We start from the raw sequence: 22,386 nt of genomic DNA, 5'->3' as shown, positions 1-22,386 counted from the left end.
GTCCAGGATGTAATCCAAAATTACTCATCATACCAAGAACTAGGAAAATATCAACTTGAATGGGAAAAGACAATCAACAGATACCAACAATGAGATGACAGATGTTGGAATTATCTGACAAGGATTCTAAAGCAGGTCTCAAAAAACAAAACCAAAAAAAAATGCTCCAACAACTACATATACTCTGGAAACATACAAATAACTATAAAGTCTCAACAAAGAAATAAAAGGTAAATCGAGAATCAAATGAAAATTTTAGAGCCAAATAATATAATAAATGAAATTTTAAAACTCACTGGAGGGGCTCAATAGGATAATGGAGATTATTGAAAATTCAGTGAATTTGAAGAAAGATCAGTAGAAATGATCCAATCTGAACAGCAGAAAGAAAAGAGATTTTAAAAACTCAAAAGAGGGCTTCCCTGGTGGCGCAGTGGTTGAGAGTCCGCCTGCTGATGCAGGGGACACGGGATTGTGTTCCGGTCCGGGAAGATCCCACATGCCGCGGAGCGGCTGGGCCCGTGAGCCGTGGCCGCTGAGCCTGCGCTCTGCAACGGGAGAGGCCACAATAGTGAGAGGTCCATGTACCGCAAAAAAAAAAAAAAAAAAAAAAACTCAAAAGAGCCTCAGTAAGCTGTGGGACAGAAACAAAACGTCTAATATTTGTTTCTTCAGAATCCCAGAAGAAGAGAAGAATGGATATGGGGGTGAAAAATTATTTAAAGAGACAATGACTGAAACATCTGAAATTTGGCGGGGAGGGGTTGGACTTATAGAGCCAAAAAGCTGAGCAAATCCCAAACAGGAAAAACCCAAAGAAATTCATTCCCAGAATACGATAATAAAATTTCTGAAAACTAAGGCAGCCAGAAAACAACATAAACCTATAGGGGAACAATGATTTGAATGACAGTGGATTTCTCATGAGAAATCAAACAGGCCTAAGGAAGTGATATTTTTCAAGTGTTGAAAAAGAAAAGAAGTCAACCAAGCCTTCTTCATTCAGCATAAGCATTCTTCAGGAATGAAGGAAATATAATGACATTTTGAGATGAAGGAAAACAAAGAGAATTTGATGCCAGCAGATCTGCTCTAAAATAATTGTCAAAGGAAGACCTTCAGACAAGAAAGCAAACAGAATGAAAATTAGAACATCGGGAATGAAGAAAGATCTATGGAAAGAGTAATAATATGGATTAATATAACTGGCAATTCTTTTCCTCTTCAGTTTTGTAAATTATGTTTGACTGCTGAAAGCAAAGAATATATCTCTGAGGTGGTTGTCAATGTATATAGAGGTACTAAGACAAGTATATGACAAGGGAATGAGAGTGAAAGGACCTGAGTGATGCTAAGATTACTACATTGTATTTGAAGTGGTAAAATGTTGATACTAGTAGACTATGATAACTTAAGAATGTATGTTGTATTTCCTAGAACAATCACAAGAAAAAATATAGAAAGAAGTATACTCAAAAACACTACAGATAAATTGAAATCTTTGTTCAAGTAACCCAGAGTAACACAGGGAAAGAGAAAAAAGAAAAACAGAGGGCACAAAAAGAAAATTATGAACTGGCACATTTAAATCCAAATGTAGCAATAATTACATTAAATGTAAACATTCTCAACACACCAATTAAAAGAATTTGTCAGAATGAGTTTTTAAAAACATGACGCAACTATATACCGTCTACAAGAAACTCAATTCAAATTTAATAACAAAGGGGGAGGGTTAAAAGTATAGAAAAAGTTATACCATGCAAATGCTAATCAAGGAAAGTTTGAGTGGATGTATTAATAGCAAAATAAAATTCAGAGCAAACTAAACTACCTGGGACAAAGAGGGAGATTAGACTACAAAAAGAAAATGGTCATTTCTCCAATAAGATAAAACATTTCCTACCTGTGTATGCACCAAAGAACAGAGCTTCAAAAGACATAGTAAAAACTGATAGAACTAAGAAAAATCCACAAATCCACAATTACAGTTGGGGATTTCAAAACCCTTCTCAGTAACGGACAAACTACAGTACAGAAAGTTAGCAAGGATATAAGATAACAAACAAATACCATAAATCAAATGGATTTAAATTGACATTTGCAGAATACTCCATTTGATAAAGTAGAATACATATTCTTTTCAAGGCATATGCGACATTCCCCAAGACAGACTATATCTTATATCATAAAAAATCTTAAAGAACTGAAATCATACAAAGTATGTTCTCTTACTATGATGGAATTAAACTAGAAATCACTAATAGGAAGATAACAAAAATCTCCAAACACCTGAAAATTAAACACCATACTTCTAAATAATCTGTGGGTCAAAAACAGTAATAAGGAAAATTAAACTATATATTGAGCTGAATAAAAATAAAACTATATCAGAATTTATGAGATGTAGCTTAAGTACTGCTTAAAGGGAAATACATATTACTGAATGATTATATTAGATTACATTAGAAAAGAAGAAAAACTGCAGATCAATAATCTAAGTTCCCACATCAAGAAACTTGAAAAGGGCAAAAGGAACACGAAGCAAGCAGAAGGAAAATACAATATAGAACAGAAATCCATGAAATTGAAAACTGAAAAGCAATAAATAAAAATCAATAAAACTGAAAGCTGGTTCCTTAAAAAGATCAACAGAATTGATAAACATCTGGCAACTCTGACAAAGAAAAAAAAAAGAGAACACAAATTACCAATATCAGGAATGAAACAGAGAATATAGTTAAATACTCCACAGACATTAAAAGAATAATAAGAGAACACTAAAAATAACTCTTTGGATTTAAATTCAACAAGTTAAAGTGGACCAAATCCTTGATAACCACAAATTACCAAAACTCACCCAAGATTAAACAGATCATCTAAATAGTCCTATCTATAATTGCTAAAGAAACTGAATTAATAGTTTAAAACTTTCCAAAAAAGGAAATTGCTAGGCACAAATGATTTCACTGGAGCATTCTAACAAAGATTTAAAAAAGAAATAACACCAATTCTACACAGTCTCTTCCAGGAAGTACTCATTTTATGAAGCCAGCATTATCCTGATACCAAAACCAGATAAAGACAATACAACAACAATAAGGGGGAAAAAAAGCAAGCAAGCAAGCTACAGGCCAACAGCCCTCAGAAACAGAGATGCAAAAATCTTCAATGACATATAAACAAATCAATACAGCTTTTACTACTCCTATTGAACACAGTACTTAAAATCCTAACCAGTGCAATAAGGCAAGAAAAAGAAACAACATACAGATTACAAAGGAAGAAATAAAACTGTCCCTGTTTGGAGATGAAATGTTTATCTATGTAGAACACTACAGGGATTCTCAAAAAACTCATAGAACTAATAAGAGAGTTTAGCGTGGTCAAAGGAAACAAGGTCAACACACAAAAATCAATCATATTTCTCTTTGTTAGAAACAAACAAGTGGAAACCAAAATTAATACCATTTGCAATCACTCCAAAAAATTAAATACTTAAGTATATATATAATATGGAATATGTATGCTTAAAACTATAAAACAATGATGAAAGAAATAAAAAATGACCTTCATTTAAGTTTCCTCCATTTCTTTCTGGGTCTGGATAGCTTTTTACTGCTACACAATATTCCATTGTCTGGATGTCCCATAATTTATTTATCTATTCACCTATCACCTACTGAAGATCATCTTGGTTGCCTCCAAGTTTTGGCAATTATTAATAAAGCTGTTATAAACATTCTTGTGTAAGTTTTTGTTCAGACATAAACTTTCAACTCATTTGGGTAAATACCAAGGAGAGTGATTGCTGGGTTGTAATGATAAGAGTATGTTTAGTCTTGTAAGAAACTAACAAACTGCCTTCCAAAGTAGCTATACCATTTTGCATTCCCACCAGCACTGTTGCTCCACATCTTCGCCAGCATTTGGCAACGTCCAGTTGATTCTGACAAACATGCAAAAGCAACCCAATGGAGGAGAACAGCCTCTCAACAAATGCTGTTGGAATAACTGGACCTCTATAAGCAAGAAAAAGACCTTTGACCTAAATTTCATACCTTATAAAAAAGTTAACTCAAAACGGATCAAAGATCTATGTGAAAAAAAAAAAAAACTATAAAACTTTTAGAAGAAAACATAGGAGAAACTCTTTATAACCTATGGTTAGGCAAGGAATTAATAAGACAGCAAAAGCACAAACATTAAAGGGAAAAAATTGATAAACTGGACTTCATCAAAATTAAAAACTTTTGCACTGTATTTCACTCAGTTAAGAGGACAAAAAGACAGGCTACAGCCTGGGAGAAAATGTACCAAGAATACATAAAGGACACCTTTCATCAGTAAGAAAACAATCAATCCAATTAGAAAATGGGCAAAAGACTTGTAGAGACACTCCACCAAAGGTAAAAATGACAAATAAGCACATGTAAACATGTTGGACATCATTAGCCATTAGAAAAATGCAACTATAACTACACACTTATTAGAAAGCTAAATTTAAAAATACAGATGTTACCGAGTGCTGATGAAAATGTGGAGAAACTGATGAAAATGTAAAACGGTAGAGTCACTATGGAAAACAATTTGGCAGTTTCTCATAGTTAAACATACACTTGTAGCACACAACCCAACAATTGCACCCCTAGATATTTGTCCTAGGGAAATAAAAACTTGTGTTCACACAAAAATCTGTATACAAATGTTCACAGCAGCTTTATTTGTAATACCTCCGAAGTGAAAACAACCCAAACGCCTTTTACTGGGTGAACTGATAAACTGTGGTACATCCATACAATGGAATACTATTCAACAATAAAAAGGAACGAACTATCCTTGCACACAAAATCTTCGATGAATCTCAGGGGCATTAGGGGTTAGTGACAAAGTATCAAAAGGTTACAAACTACATGATTCTGTTCACATAATATTCTTAAGTGACAAAAGTACAGTGATGGGGACAAATCAGTGGTTATCATGGCTTAGGACTAGGGTGAGAGTGTGACTATAAAGGAGTAGCATGTGGGAGCTTCTTTGAAGTGATGAAATAGTTCTGTACTTTGTGGTGGTGGTTATTGGTGGTTACAAGAATCTACACATGTGATCAAATTTCATAGGAATATGAACCCCCATCCTCCAAAAAAAGACTGCATGGAAAAACTGGTGAAATCTCAAACAAGAACTGTAGTTTCATTAACAGCATTGTGCCAATGTCAACTTCCTGGTTTTGATAATTGTACTACAGTTATGTAAGATGTTATCATTGGTGAAAAATAAGTAAAGGGTACAGGAGAACTCTCTGTACTAATAATTTTATAAATTCTATGAGTCTAAAATTATTTCAAAAGAAAAATGTAAAAAATAAAATACAATGGACGATACAAATCTACCATATGTAGATTACAAAGAAGTATACTGGCGTTTCTTAAATAAGTGAAAGTTTAAAAGGCACATTTAAAAAAAGCATATTTTGAAAATCAAAATTTTTTAAAATAAGTGAATAAGCAATTCAAATTGGCTGGGAAAAGATTCTCTCAATCTTGTTCAGTATAAGATAAAAATATATACCCATTCATAGATATCACTTGATTTGGTTAAGTACATATTTCAACTGACTGGACTATAAGCAGAAAGAAAAAATTTAAGTGGGAGTGCAGTGAAGGAAACTTTAGGACAAGGAGCCCTTGATGAAAAGATATATATACAAAGATATAAAACTAGCAAAAGTACCACAGACCACAAGTTGCAAGCAGTTGTATCTGAAGAAGCAGGGTGTTTTTGTTTTTGTTGTTTTTTAGGTCAATTCCATATTTTATTTGTATTTGTATTTAAGAAGGCTACAATGATGCCTGGCATATGACAAATATTTTTTGAGTGAACAAATCAAACAATTCATCTCTTCTATATAAACTGCACAAAATTATAAAGCTAACAATCAGATTATTGTTAGTGACTATATTTTGCAACACATTTTATACTAAGTGATTGTTCATATCAAGTTCTTTGATCTTTTATTCAATCATGCTACATGTTAGAAAAGCAGAGGTCAGAAAATCTTTATATATAAATTTTTATGAGTATCATTAATAGTAAAACCACAGAGTCAATAATAGAACAAAAATGAAAATAATCTGTCAGATCTCTCAAAATTTGAGTATTGTGCCATTAGGAACATTTTTGAAGATAATTCAGTAGTGGTAATGACTATCATGTTGGGGTGAGGTTAAAAAAGAAAAAAATGCTGAATATATTATGATAAGTAGTCAAGGAGGAATTACTGCAAAATGTTTTATGTATATGGAAAAGCATTAGAAAAGAAAATTGGAAAATAATGGACTGTTTTATTGTGGCGGTAATGGGACTATATATAATTTGAAAAATTTTTTTATTGGAGTATAGTTGATTTACAATGTTGTATTGTTTTATTTTTATTAATCATACCTTAATAGTACTTACACCAAAAAAAATTTAAGCATATTCAAGGACATTGGCTAAAGAAAAAACAAAACAAAACAAAACTGTAGCGTGATAGACAATCTCATAGTCTGAGTTTCACAGAAAATAAGGCCCGAGTCAAAACTTAGGTGCTAGAACCTGTTTCTCCATGCCTTCAACCTGAGCTGGCCTTTTTAACTTTCATTAACCTATAGAATGTAACAAAAACAATTCTGTACCAATTTAGACTGCAAGAGGCCTTGCATGCTTCTGCTCTCTCTCTCCAGACCCTTGCCTCTCTATGTGAACAGACCAGGGCTAGCCTGGTATAGTAGGGTGGTCTTTAAAGTCATGGATTGTAAAAACCTGCTGAGCCCACAGAAGCCACTTCAGGCAATGAGGCATATATGGACAGTAGATGAAACTACACAGGTGACTCTACAAAGCCCTCAATTTAGTAATTTTTATCTAAGTTTCATGCTACCCACATACTTAATAAGCCTATTTCCACTATTTATAACTCTTGTCATATCCTACGATTATTATGACAATGACCTCTAAATTATATGAAAGTATTTTACTCGTTGTTTCTTATATATCTTTATACTCTTCCCTCTCCCCAACTGGCATGTAAGTTCAATGAGAGCAGAACTTTTTCAATGCTGAACGAATCTGCTCTTAAGTACTGGTTGAAACAAAAAACTACAGAAGACAGAGCAATGAGATTACCTCAGATAATGTGTTTCTTGGTTAAAAAATTCTATTTTTCCCCGAGGTCCCCTGAAAGCAGTCTTACTCCATAAGACTTCCATAAGATAGAGTCCTTGTCTCTCTTCTTCACAGGTATACTGTTAGCATCTGTATCAGTCTGGAATATAGCAGATGCTGAATAAATATGAGCTAAATGACTAAGTCAAATTGAGAGAGTATCCCTGATAGTATGGATAAATTCAAAACTTGTTTATAGCTTACAAACTAAGACTATATAACATATTAAAAGAATGAAATCAGATATTTAAACTTAATTTCAAAGAGAAAAGTGTTTTAAGAAATCATTGCACAGAAAATGACTTTACTATCCTTTTAATGCCAACATAAACATTTTCTTGTCACCTAACTAGGTACTGACAGCTGATTCTAGATAGCCAAGTCTTTGATTCTTTATTCACAGAGTCAATCAGTGGCAGAGGCAGGAATGAACCAAAGCTTTACTTTCTAGGAATCTTTCTGCTACCGCATTCTACTATACCATACATACATAACTAATGGATACGTTATTTCCACTTATACCCAGCTACTTGAGTAAATTATTACAAATTCTTTCCTATATAAATACATAAGAATTTAACTTATTAAAATCATTTACAAGAATCACACTTATTTGTATCTTCCCACAAAGTTAGGTACCATGTTAAGTGTTATATTAACTGAATTGAGGAAACAGAGTTTTTTCCCTTGGGAGCTCACAACTTAAGAAAAGGTATACTGATTTGGACACAATGTCAATGCTGTATGTTATTAGCTAGATCATATTTTAGGCTATAGCAGCCTTTTTTTTTCTCATGTAGGCTCAGAACCAGAAAATCACAAATTTTATTTGTTTTGAACCAACTTACTACTAAGGACTCCTGCCCCAAATAATTCTAGTTCTAAACATGTATATTCCTTTTCCTCTTCACATAAAAGCAGACAATATTTTTCAGAGTTTATATTTTGACATATTAATAAAAAACTTTCAGCATTTCCACATTGGTAAGTCTAACAGTCAGTTCCTCATCCTTGTCTTACTCAAAACTATCGACAGCATTTAACAAGACTGATCATCCTTCTCTCCTTGAAACACTCTACAATTGGCTTCCAGGATACCACTCTCCCTTGGTATCTCACTGGCACTCCTCAGTAGCCTGTGCTGGTTCCTTCCCATCTTCGCAATCTCCAAACATAAGAAATTCCCAGGACTCACATCTCTTCTCTGTCGTACTCACTTTCAAGTAGGGACTCGATGATTTCACCCAGTCCCATTATTTTAATGCTACCTACACGCTCTCGATGCTCAAATACCATCTCCAACCTGGATGTTTTTCCTTAACTCCAGAGATCTGTATATCCAGTTGCCTATTTGGCATCTCTACTTGGATATGTAACAAGCATCTCAAATTAAAATGACTTAAGTTGAACTCCTGAATGTGTTCCATCTTCTCAATCTTCTTCTCCATCTCAATAAATGGCAAGTGCATCCTTTCAAATGCTCAGGCCAAAAACCGTGGAGGCTTCCTTGACTTTTCTTTCACTCAATCTGACATCCAATCCATCAGAAAACACCATTGCTCTATCTACCAAGAATCCAACCACTTCATACTACCTCCGCATTTAAAAGCCCCCATCACCTCTTGCCTGGACTGTTAGCCTTCTGGCCTCCTACGTTCCATCTTTACCCCCTTAACAAACTGTTCTCTTAGCAATCACTGTGATCCATTTAACTGTTAAGCCTGATTATGTCACTCTTTTACTTTAAAAAATCTGATGGTTTCCCAGGCTCTTACTCTGACCTTCAAGAGCCCTTTCATGCTCTAGTCCTTTCTCTCTCTATATAGTCCTTTCTCCCAAATATCTACATTGCTTGCTCCCTACTTAAATATCTCATTCTTGACTATAACATATAAAATAAAAATATCTCTTTCCTATTCTTCTTCCTCTGCTTTATTTTTCTTCGCAGCACTCATTACCTGGCAAAAAATATACTTAATGATTGATTTTGTTTATTGTCTCCCTCTCTCCCAAGAATGTGAGCTCTCTGAAAGCAAGGACTTCTGATTGTTTGGTTTACAGCTGTATATTCAGAGCCTAGAACCTGGCCAATACTAGATGCCCATTAAGTATTTAACACATAAATGAAAGAACAAATGAAAAAACCCAGATAATAATTTTTTAGAATTCCTTCCTCTTTAGTAAATATAAATGATTAGTTTCAAAATACCTTTTATACCTCAATAAAACAAAAACTAAAATGAAAAATATAGAAGGCACAATATAGAATTGTGTCATTTCCCACACCTATCAAGAGTTACCACTACAATAACAAGATACAAAGGATTTCATTGAGTGATATTATGACATATACTATTCAACTTAAGATACTTTTATTTTAAGATTGCTTCTGTCACAGCTGTTTGTCAACTTGTTTGGGGGACAGAAACAGAGGAAACAGAAAGGCAGGAAATTTTAATAAATTTTTTTCATATAATTGAAAACAATTATCCTAAAATATATTTTATACCCTGCAAGTACTGACTTGAAATGATTACTTTTTGTCTCACATTTCTAATCCATTTATTCCTATTCCCTAGAATTAAGGAAACATTCTAATTACGAATTCAAAAACTTCTGTCCAAACTTTGGACCTGAAAGGAAATACTACCAAGAAAACCCCAAGGGAGATGTGAGGAAAGAGAAAACAGTGAGTGTTTTTTACATAAAAAGGACACTATCATCATCTAAATAAACTTTTATCTAGTTCTCACTGGGCACCTGAATTAATGATGCCATGCATAAAAGATAAAATTAAACTAGCAACATATTGTACTAATAAGTAAGCAAAGCAGACTAATGCAAAAGGAGAAAAAGAACAATGCTGAATTACAATGAACTGATATGCTCAATTTTTAAAAAATGAAAACATTCCAATTCATATATCCTTAATTTTTTTCATCCTATAACAGCAAGTAGAAATCTCTGGGAAACCTAACAAAATAGTAACATTAGCTGAAACCTGCTTGACACACAAAGGGAGCAACATACTGAAATCCACAACTTACTGTTTCCTTTATGTAAGGGGAACAAAGTCTCATAAGTGGAACACTCTTAGTCTTTTGGTGTTAACTAGCCCCTAATCATAAGTCACTGGCTTCATGTTGGTTTATCCTCTCAGTTTTTAACCTTCCACTGATTATATCAAATCTCTACTGTCCATATTATACATGAGGCCTAAGGTTTAAATAAACTTAGCCTTTTCTCATGCCATTCTCAAGTCACTAAAGTTCCAAACACTTCTCCCCTCTACCCACTAGAGTTCTGTATTGCATTCTCCTTTGTGTTCACTGTCTTCAGGCTCAGTCATTTTCCCATGTGTCCTCACAATGTAAGACTCTTACACTCCAGAGCTGCCAATCAATCAATTCTTAACATCTTAACAACTTGGGTCACAAGTCCCACTTTTGGAGCTGAGCTTGCTGATAATTTCTCCTTTGACCATCCCAGCATTTCTTAAACCAATTACCTCTTCACAGTTTTAATTTTAAATCCTAAACAATAATCCAATCTCTACACCAAGTTTTAGCTTTTTCTATTTCTTTTCCCTCTGGCTTCCTCGAATGATCAATTCCCAAGCGTCTCAAACTCCGTGTTACTTCTTATTGTGCCCAATCCCCACAACTCTTACCATATTCTTAACCTTCACTAAGCTATTACGTAAGATTCCAAATTCATCTCCCTGACTCTAAATTCTAAACAGCAACCCCTTCTCCATCCCAACCAGTGATGCCAGACTAAGCATCTTCAGGCTAAATCACTGATTTGAAGCCACTCCCCTACTCAACACACACACAAATAAGTACACATACATATACCTACACATATGTATAAACACACATTAGGTTTCTCCATAATCAGGCTCCAATCTATCTTTTCCATGTTTACCTTTTGCACCCTTAATACACTCTCCATTCCAGTCTTACCATACTATTGACACAGTAGGCTTAAAATGCTTTCATATAACCATATCTTTGCTCGGACTGCTCCTTCTGTGGGGATGATCTTTTCCTCCTCTCCACATTTACTCCCTAGTCTCCCTGGCCATACCCTGTATACACTATCCTCATCAGTATTCTATTTCCTGAACAGAAGGTACTGCTTCCTGTGTCCATACCTATACTCTTGCTGTTTGCTCCTCTGCTTATACGTCTTCCCCGTTCACATCTGTTCCTTTTCCAAGTACCACCTTTCCAGATGAACCCATAAACATCTCTTGAGACTTCTGGGAATCACTTTTGCCAGAAAGTCTTTCCTACATTCTTCTGATTAGGCTAGGTATCTAGCCTCCTCCTCCTGGGAGGAGCTCTTATGAATGTATGTCACTATATAACATGAATTTTAAAAAAATTACTGGTTTTATTTTAAGTTCCTAGGTAAATCTTTACACCTCAAATTCTTGTTAACTTTCACAACAGCAGTATACTTGTCTTTTATATATTCTCTCTGTTCCTTTTAGGATCTGTGTTTTTCTTATTTCTTTAGTAAATCTGTAATAACATTGTTGAGTGTCAAAAAATTAAGCACATCTATTCTGCATCCTGAACAACTCAATACTAAAGCAACTGAATGTTGCAGAGCAAGTTGGGCATCCACCCGAGTGATCGTGGGAGGTGACAAATCAAAATGTCCCACAGCAGAAAGAGTCATAGCCCAAGCAGATTAAAGAGGTATAAGTAGAGAAGACCCACTGCATCTTGGATTGCAGAGCCTGGGTGAGATGTGAAAGACAATCCCACAAGAGGCAGCTCAGTATAGGGTATCAGAGCCTGAGCAGGACAGGGTGGATATCAACATGTACTGGTAACACACAAGAGGTATTAGAGTTCAAGTGAGGTGGGGATGGGTATCCTCATAGGGAGATGGCTCAGCATGGAGAATCAGAGTCTTATTGGGACAAGAAGAGCATCCACAGGTGGTGACAAACCAGTGTGCGATACTGGAATCTAAGAATGGTGAGGAGCATGTCTACATGGAGGGGTGGGTGGTTAAGGGGTAGGTGGCATGGCATGGAAAGTTACGAGTCCAAGCAAGGTGAAGAGGTCATCTATGCAGAGTGGTCTGACAGGGGGAGTCAAAGTCTGGGTGAGGTGGGGGGTGGAGGTTTGGGAGGACTTCCAAACATGGAGGCCTGTCAGCACAGGATGTCAAAGCCAAGTGGAGGTGACATCAGAGAAAACAGTACAGTAAGTAACTCTGAAAATTCTCTCCTCCATAAAAACAGCAAGAAAAATGACAAAAACAGTTGGAATAAACTCTATCAGAACTCTCAAAATTAGCCAAGAGCTTGTACCCAGGATGCATTTACAAAAAGGAAGAAAGGATCTCAGTAAGAACAACAAGCTTTGTGACATTTTAACTTGCCCTAGCCCCTTCCCCTGCTCTCCAAATCCATGACAGCCTTGAAAAATTACAGTCCACATTCCCAGCTCAGCTTAGCAGACACCAGACGGAACAGAACAAAGCTGGAGCTCATTCAAAGCTTCATTCACCAACAGCCCCTCCGAATTATCACTATTTGACCTGTCTGGTGGCTCCTGGAAAGACCCCATTTGCAACACTATCTGTATTTGACTTAACTCAGAACTTACTCAGTGCAAAAGACCTTTTCCCCAAGAGGACGTTTGTTGAAAACGATTACAGGCAAGTATTTTATCCTCACAGTTGCTTAAGGCAGTGAACAACAGTTGGGGCAAACAGACTAATCAAAAAGATTGAAAGGAATATCTCAGAATGAGATATCATAGGAACTTTGAAAAGCTCCCACGTTCCTGGGAATCTAGAAGCTTATGTACACACTTAATGCTATGTGCATGGCTAGAGCTGTGTGTACACTCAGCAAGACCTGAGAAGGCCCTAAGGTATCACTTTTGACAAACTAACTTTGGAGCTGTGTACAAGCAGAAAGCAACAGCTAAGGCAGTTAACTGCCTGGATGAGTGCTGAAGGTATGCCCTAATACACACAGAGGTCTTTGGCAAAGACTGGGAGATTTACTGGTTGCAGGCATTTAAAGAAATCTCTGCCCAATCATTAGCCAACCACTAAGCTAACCAAATAGTGACTTCACTGGCCACATGAAACAGAATTAGTTCACAAAGTTACTACACCAACAGCAACCACAATAAGCAGGAACAATAAACACCCCCAGAAAGGGGGCAAAATCTAATTTCCATAATTGCCACATTTTGTTATTTAAAGTGTCCGTTATTTGGACATTTTTATGCTATCTAAGATGCTCACGTTATTTAAATGTACATTTAGTATTTTAAATGTCCATAGTTTTTCAATAAAAAATTACAAGATAGGCAAAGAAATAAGAAAGAATGGCCCAAACACAGGAAGAAAAGCAAACAACAGAAACTGTCCCTAAGGAAATTCAGATGTTGGACTTACTAGACAATGACTTTAAGCCAGCTATTTTAAATATGAGCTAAAAGAAAACATGTCTATAGAACTAAAAGAAGGCAAGAGAAAAATGTCTCACCAAACAGAGAATGTGAATAAAGAGAAAAAAAGTTACTAAAAATATTAAATTCTAGGGCTTCCCTGGTGGCGCAGTGGTTGAGAGTCCACCTGCCGATGCAGGGGACATGGGTTCGTGCCCCGGTCCGGGAAGATCCCACATGCCGCAGAGTGGCTGGGCCCGTGAGCCATGGCCACTGAGCCTGCGCGTCCGGAGCCTGTGCTCCTCAGCAGGAGAGGCCACAATAGTGAGAGGCCTGCGTACTGCAAAAAAACACACAAAAAAACAAAAAAACAAAAAATAAAATTCTAGAGTTCAAAGTACAATAACTTTGAACTCTAGAAATGAAAAATTCTCTAGAAAGGTTCAACAGCTGATATAAGCAAGCAGAAGAAACAATGAACTCAAAATAGGTCAACTGATATTATCCATTGAGGAATAGAAAGAAAAGAGACAGAAGGAATAGAAAGAAAAAAGAATGAAGAAAAATACACAGAGCATCAGAGATCTGCGCACACCATCAAGTGAACATTTTAAATAACAATACACATAAATAGAGTCCTGGAAGGAGACGAGAGAAGGTGGCAGAAATACTGGAAGAAGTAAGGGCCAAAAATTTCCTTCCAAGTTTTGAAGAAAAACATTAATCTACACCTCCAAGAAGCTGAACAAACTCCAAGCAGAATAAACTTAAAGAGATCTACACATAGGCACATCCTTACCAACTGCTAAATGACAAAGACAAAAAAAATAAATCTTGAAAGCAGCAAGAGAAGCAACTCATCATGTATGAGACATAAGAAGATTAACAGTCACTTCCACAAGTCATTTCTTTTCAGAAAATATGGAGGCCAAAGGCAGTGGGAAGACATACTCAAAGTTCTGAAAGGAAAACCAAATAAACAAAAAATGTCAAGAATTCTATATGCAGCAAAACTACCCTTCAATAAAGGTAAAATTAAAACATTCCCAGATAAGCAAAAACTAAAAGAATTTGTTGCAGACCTGCCCTACAAGAAGTGCTAATGTGAGTCCTTCAGGCTGAAATGGAAGGGCACTAGACAATAACTCGAATACAAATAAAGAAAGAGCACTGGCAAAAGTAACTACAAAAATAAATATAAAAGACACTATAAATGTATTTCTTGCCCATAGCTTTTTTCTCCTATCCAATTTAAGAGAACTGCACAAAGCAGTAATTATAAATGTGTTGATGGGCACACAATGTACGAAGATGTAATTCTGTATGACAGTAAGAGCAAAAGGTGGGGGGGGAGTGGAGCTAGCTATATAGGCACAATGTTTAAGTAGACTGTTGAAATTAACGTGGTTTAATCCAAACTAGATTCTTAGGACTTAATATGTTAATTGTAGGACAGCCACTAAAAAATGACAAAAGAATTTTAAAAGTACTCTAAAAAATATCTAACACAGAAGAAGACAGTGATGGAGGAAAAGAGAAACAAAAAACATGTGACACACAGAAAACAAAGTAGCAGGGTGCAAATTCTACCTTATCAATAACTAAATGTAAATAGATAATATTAAACCCTCAATTTAAAAGCCATTAGTTCGTAGAATGGATTAAAAAAAAAGTGATCCAACTGTATGCTGTCTACAAGGGATAACAGTTTAGATTAAAACACATGAATAGATTGAAAGTAAAATGATGAAAAAAGGTATACCACACCAATACTAACCAGACAAAACAGACTTTAAGACAAAAATTATTACTAAAGACAAGGGACATTTTATAACAATAGAAGGGTAAATCCATCAAGCAGATAAAACAATTACAAACACATATGCACCTAACAGAGCATCAAAATATATTAAATGAAAACTCACAGAATTGAAGGGAAAAAACAGATCATTCAACAATAATAGTGACTTCAATACCCTACTTTCAATACTGGGTAGAACAACTAGACATATCAACAAGGAAATAGAAGACCTGAACAACACTATAAGCCAACTAGGCCTAAGAGACATTTATCAATACTCCACCAAACAACAGCAGAATATTCACACTCTTCTCAAGTGAACAGAAAACATTCTCTAGGACAAACTATATTTTGGAACATAAAACTTTAAGTTTCTGTAAGTAAAATGGAAAATACATTCTCCAACCACAAAGTAATAAAATTAAAAATCAACAAAAGAAAGAAATCTGAAAAATTCACAAATATGTAGAAATTAAAAACCACATTCCTAAAACAATCTATGAAGAAACCACAAAGGGAATTAGAATCCCAAGCAGATGAGAAGAGTGTCCACACAAGAGGGTGTCCAATTCCCTAGCAAAGGAAGTCAGAGCCCCTGTAAGCCAAGGAAGGTGTTACTAGAAGTGGCCTGATGTGGACTATCAAACCTGAGCCAGATAAGGAGAATACATAGCTCTGCAGACCCAGGTATTTGGCAGACATTTTCTTAAAAATGAAGCAAGTGAGCCCATCACTTCACATAAAACAACTGAGAATATTTGTTGCTAATGACAAAATTAGAGTTAAAACAAAAATCAGAACTTTGGAAAACACGTATCTTCTTATCATGAGCTTGAAAAGCTACTCAGTATTTAAAGACTTTTCTTTCTTTTTTTTTTTTGTGGTACACGGGCCTCTCATTGTTGTGGCCTCTCCCATTGCGGAGCACAGGCTCCAAACGCACAGGCTCAGCGGCCATGGCTCACGGGCCCAGCCCCTCCGCAGCATGTGGGATCCTCCCGGACCGGGGCACGAACCCGCGTCCCCTGCATCGGCAGGCGGACTCTCAACCACTGCGCCACCAGGGAAGCCCTTTGAAGACTTTTCTGATGAGATCAGTGGCATTATTAACAAATGTGGATGTTTAAAATATTGTACTATAAAGTGTGCCAACATTTAGGAAATCTACATAACTCAATAAAACAGTATTTTCCAGTTGACTAATTTATGATGATTCGAAAATCACAAATGGGTAACAGAGCCACTCAAATTACAAGACAAATGAATGAGCCGTATTGTAATGGAATGAAAAGTCCACAGGTTGGCACTGGAAAAGCTGAACATCCATAGGCCAAAAGGAAAAGAAGAGAGGAGAGGAGAGAGAGGACAGGAGAGGAGGAGGAGGAGGGAGGGAGGAGGGAGGGAGGAAGGAGAAAAATAAAAAAAGAACCTCAATCTAAATCTCACACTGTACAAAAATTAATTCAATTAATTTAAAATTAATTAAATAAAAGCTAACTCAAAATTATGATATTTTTAGATATAAAATGTAAACCTATAAAACTTGGAGAAGTAAAGAAATGAGAAAATCTTTGGGACCTAGAGCCAGGTGAAGATCTCATAGGCATGACACCAAAAGTACAACCCATAAAAGAAAAAGATTGATAAACTGAACTTCATTAATTTAAAATTTTGCACTGCAAAAGACCCTGTTAAGAGGATGGAAAGACAAGCTATGGGAGAAAATATGTGAAAACCTCATATTCAACAAAGGTCTTACATCTAAACACATAAAGAACTCTCAAAACTCAACATTAAAAAAACAACCCAACTGGAAAATGGGCAAAAGAGAGGTGTAAACATTTCACCAAAGAGCAGATACATATGGCAAATAGCACAAGTAAGGTGTTCAACATCATTAGCTATTAGGGAAATGAAAATTAAAACCACAATGAAATATTACTACACTCTGTCAGAGCACCTTAAATAAATAAAAAATAGTAATAACATTAAATGCGGACAAGAATGCAGAGAAGCCAAATATCTTATATACTGCTGGTGGGAAGGTAAAACAGAGGTGAATACAAAAATTCTGAAAAAACAGTTTAGTGATTACTTATAACTAATTAGTTATAACGTATAACTAATATGTATATGGTACATATACCTACCATATAATCCAGCATTTCACTCTTCGGCATTTACCTCAGAAAAATGAAAACTTGTGCTCACACAAAAAACCTGTACACTGGGACTTCCCTGGCGGTCCAGTGATTAAGACTCTGCACTCCCCAGTGTTTAAGAATCTGCCGGCCAATGCAGGGGACATGGGTTCGAGCCCTGGTCTGGAAAGATCCCACATGCCACAGAAGCAACTAAGCCCATGCGCCACAACTACTGAGCCCGCGCGCCTAGAGCCCATGCTCAACAAGAAAAGCCACCGCAATGAGAAGCCCGTGCACCTCAATGAAGCGTAGCCCCAGCTCACCGCAACTAGAGAAAGCCCACACGCAGCAACAAAGACCAAATGCAACCAAAATTATAAATAAATAAATACTCCGCGCTCCCAATGCAGGGGGCCTGGGTTCAATCTCTGGTCAGGGAACTAGATCCCACGTGCCGCAACTAAAAGATCCCACGTGCCGCAACTAAAAGATCCCACATGCCACAACTAAACATCTCACGTGCTGCAACTAAAGATTCCACATGCCGCAACTAAATATCTTGCATGCCGCAACTAAAGATCCTGCACGCAGCAATGAAGATCCTGCACAGAGCAACGAAGAACCGGCGTGCTGCAACTAAGACCCTGCACAGCCAAATAAATAAATAATATATATTTTAAAAAACCCTGTACACCAATGTTCATACCATTTATTTGTAATCCCCCCACCCACCCAAAAAAGGAATCAATCCAAAAGTCCTTTGGTGAGTGAATGGTTAAACTCTGGTACATTCACACAAGGTAACACTACTCAGCAAAAAAAGGAATGAGCTACTGATATATGCAACAACCTGGCTGGATCTCAAGGCTATTAAGTTTAATGAAAAGGTCAATCTGAAAAGTTTACATACTTGATAATTCAATTTATGCAACATTTTTTGAACTGATGAAACTATACAGATGGAGAATGGAACAGGAATTTTCAGGGGATAAGGACAAGGTAGGGAGGGAGAGTTCCTTTGAGGTGATGAAACCATTCCATATCTTAACTGTGAACCTATACATGGGATAAAAACATGCAGAATCATAGACACACACAAAAACACCTAAAAAAAAGGCAAAAAACAGAATATGGTCTTATAGTCCCGTATAGTATCAATGTCAATCTCCTGGTTTTCATATTGTACTCCAATTATATAAGATGCTAACATTAAGGGATGCTAAGTGAAGTGTTATTTTTGCAACTTCCTATGAGTCTATCATTATTTCTAAATAAAAAGTTAGGGGGAAAAAGTTCATTAATATAGGTTTAAATTCTACATTGCAGTTAATCTTCAAGAAGTTATTTATCACTGCCATTTTAAACTAGTTATCATTGAATATCTTCAATTATCTGAAAAGGATATTAAATAATCCAACTACATATATGTTTGAGGACTGATTTTCTTCATATTCTTCAGCCAAAATAACATATTGCAACTGATTGAAACAATTATGAGAATTCAGCCATTATCTGTTAAGGAAGACATTAAGGAAATTTGCAAAAAATGTGAAACAAATCCACCTGTTTTGAAAAGTAGTTATTTTTCATAGAAGTTTTTATTTATATTACATGTAATATGTCTTTTAAAAATTAATTTTTAAATTCCTTAATTTTAATTTCTAATATAGTAAATATGAGTAAATATAACCGTTATATAAATAAGTTCTAAAGTTCCAAATAATTTTTTAAGACTGTAAAGTTGTTCTTAGGCCAAAAGGATAGAGAACTGCTGCTAAAATACTCAGGGATGATGGAGCATCAGATGAACACCTTACTCTCAATTAATTTGGGAAAAAACAGGTTATTTTACTGAACTCCAAACTTCTAAGTTTGTGAACATTTAACAACTTTTAAAATGTTAATTAGAAATAATAGAAACAAAAGAACATGCTACAGACTAGGAACAGATCTTTGTAACTCATTTCTAAAAAAGGATTTGAGTCTAGAAAACATAAAAAACTTAGCAGATTTCTAAGAAAAGGCAAATACTGCACTAAGAAGTGGGCAGGCAATTCACAGGAGATATTTAAAAGTCCATTAAATACTCAATAGCACTAATAATTAGAGAAATATGAAAAGCTGTAACTGCCATCAGGTTAGCAGGTGAAAAAGTCTGCTAAAACCAACATGGGAGAAAGTGGAGCTGTGAGAACTCACACTCTGCTGGTAAAAGTATCAATTGTCAAAACGACTTTGGAGAGTAACATGGCAAAAATTTGATGAATTAGAAAATGTCCAGGTAAACCCATTTGATCTATCAATTCTACTTCTAGGTATTTACAGTATGAAAACTTCTGTATCTGCACAAGGAGCCACTGCGGCAAGGTTATACTACCCAATGGAAAAATAAATCACTACACCTAAAGGAAGCAACAGAAACAGATCTCAGAAGAGATGGTAAACAATAAAAACAAGACAAAAAAACAGAAAATTCCTTCCAGAATTAGCTCAAGATAGCAGAGTAGAAGGATGTGCACTCACCCTTTTTTATGAGAACACCAGAATCACAACTAACTGTTGAACAACCATCCACAGAAAAAAATGCTAGAACCTACCAAAAAAGATACCCTACATCCAAAGACAAAGAATAAGCCACGACAAGACAGTAGGAGGGGTGCAACTGCGATGAAATCAAATCCCATACCCATGGGTGGGCAACCCACAAACTGGAAAACAATTATTCTACAGAAGTTCTCCCACTGGACTGAAAGATCTGAGCCCCATGTCAGGCTTCCCAGTTGCCTGGGGGTCTGGCAATGGGAGGAGTCCCCGCCAGAGAATCTGGCTTTGAAGACCAGCAGGATTTGATCACAGGACTTCCACCGGACTGGGGAAAACAGAAACTCCACTCCTGGAGGGCACACACAAAGTCTCGTGTGAACCAGGACCCAGGGGAAAAAAGCAGTGACCTCTTAAGAGACTGGGCCAGACCTAACTGCTAGTATTGGAGGATCTCCTGCAGAGGCAGAGGGTGGTTGTGGCTCACTGTGGGGACAAAGACACTGGCAGCAGTAGTTCTGGGAAGTACTCATTGGCTTGAGACCCTCACCTCCCAGAGGCCACCATGAGCCCCACCAAACAGCCTGTAGGCACCAGTGCTGGGTCACCTCAGGCCAAACAACCAACAGGGAGGGAACACAGCCACACCCATCAGCAGACAAGTGGGTTAAAGTTTTACTGAGCACAGCCCTACCCACCAGAGGGACAAGACCCAGGCTCCACCTACCACCCCTTCCTCCCAATCAGGAAGCTTGCACAAACCTCTTAGATAGCTTCATCCACCAGAGGGCACACAGCAGAAGCAAGAAGAACTACAATCCTGCAGCCTGGGGAACAAAAACCACAATTATAGAAAGTTAGACAAAATGAAACAGCAGAGGAATATGTCCCACATGAAGGAACAAGATAAAACCCCAGAAAAACAACTAAGTGAAGTGGAGATAGGCAACCTTCCAGAAAAAGAATTCAGAATAATGATAGTGAAGATGATCCAGAAGCTTGGGAAAAAAATGGAGGCAAGGATCAAGAAGATGCAAGAAATGTTTAACAAAGACCTAAAAGAACAAAAGAACAGATGAACAATACAGTAACCGAAGTGAAAAATACACTAGAAGGTATCAATAGCAGAATAACTGAGGCAGAAAAATGGATAAGTGACCTGGAAGACACAATGGTAGAAATCACTGCTGAACAGAATAAAGAAAAAACAATGAAAAGAAATGAAGAATATCTAAGAGACCTCTGGGACAACATTAAAACACACCAACATTTACATTATAAGGGTCCCAGAAGGAGAAGAGTGAGAGAAAGGACCTGAAAATATATTTGAAGACGTAACAGCTGAAAACATCTCTAATATGGGGAAGGAAACAGTCACCCAAGTCCAGGAAGCACAGACAGTACCAGGCAGGATAAACCCAAGGAGGAACATGCCAAGACACATAGTAATCTAAATGACAAAAATTAAAGACAAAATATATTAAAAGCAACAGGGGAAAACAACAAATAAGACACAAGGGAATTCCCATAAGGTTATCAGCTGATTTCTCAGCATAAACTCTGCAGGGCTGAAGGGAGTGGTACAATATATTTAAAGTGATGAAAGGGAAGAAGCTACAACCAGAATACTCTATGTAGCAAGGCTCTCATTCAGATTTGACAGAGAAATCAAAAGCTTTACAGACAAGCAAAAACTGAGAAAATTCAGCATTACCAGACCAGCTTTGCAATAAATGCTAGACGAACTTCTCTAGGCAGGAAGAGTCCAGCAACTTTAGCAAACCTTGTACATATACAGACTGCTATATCAAAACCTCATGGAAACAGCAAACCCCAAAACTACAACAGATACACACACAAAAGGAGAAAAAGCCACCCAAACACAACACTAAAGATGGTCATCAAACCACAAGAGAAGAAAACAAAAGAGGAAAGGAAGGGGTTTCCCTGGTGGCGCAGTGGTTGAGAGTCTGCCTGCTGATGCAGAGGACATGGGTTCGCGCCCTGGTCTGGGACGATCTCACATGCCGCGGAGCGGCTGGGCCCGTGGGCCGTGGCCACTGGGCCTGCGCGTCCAGAGCCTGTGCTCCACAGCGGGAGGGGCCACAACAGTGAGGGGCCCGTGTACCGCAGAAAAAAGAGGAAAGGAAGAAAAGAGACCTACAAAAACAAACCCAAACAATTAAGAATATGGCAATAGGAACATACATATCAATAATTACCTTAAATGTAAACGAATTAAATGCTCCACCCAAAACACAAAGAA

General features: G+C 36.6%; 1 protein-coding gene across 6 annotated transcripts in view; it reads right to left on the bottom strand.

Moving 5' to 3' along the window:
- Positions 1 to 22,386, bottom strand: part of SHOC2 (SHOC2 leucine rich repeat scaffold protein) — a 112,990-nt gene that overhangs the window by 51,123 nt on the left and 39,481 nt on the right. For 3 of the 6 annotated variants that reach the window (XM_033421055.2, XM_004265848.4, XM_049697067.1), the window contains exon 2: positions 20,883 to 20,947. The exons of 2 other annotated variants lie outside the window; for them this stretch is intronic. The gene's annotated coding sequence lies outside the window, so the exon portion shown is untranslated. Of the gene's footprint in view, positions 1 to 7,167; positions 7,307 to 20,882; positions 20,948 to 22,386 lie in introns of those variants that run through there. One more of the 6 variants, XM_033421053.2, reaches the window with a different exon arrangement.

The sequence above is a fragment of the Orcinus orca genome, chromosome 14 (genome assembly GCF_937001465.1).
Source record: "Orcinus orca chromosome 14, mOrcOrc1.1, whole genome shotgun sequence".
NCBI classification, from domain to species: Eukaryota; Metazoa; Chordata; class Mammalia; order Artiodactyla; family Delphinidae; genus Orcinus; species Orcinus orca.
This window is presented reverse-complemented; position numbering and strand designations above follow the sequence as displayed.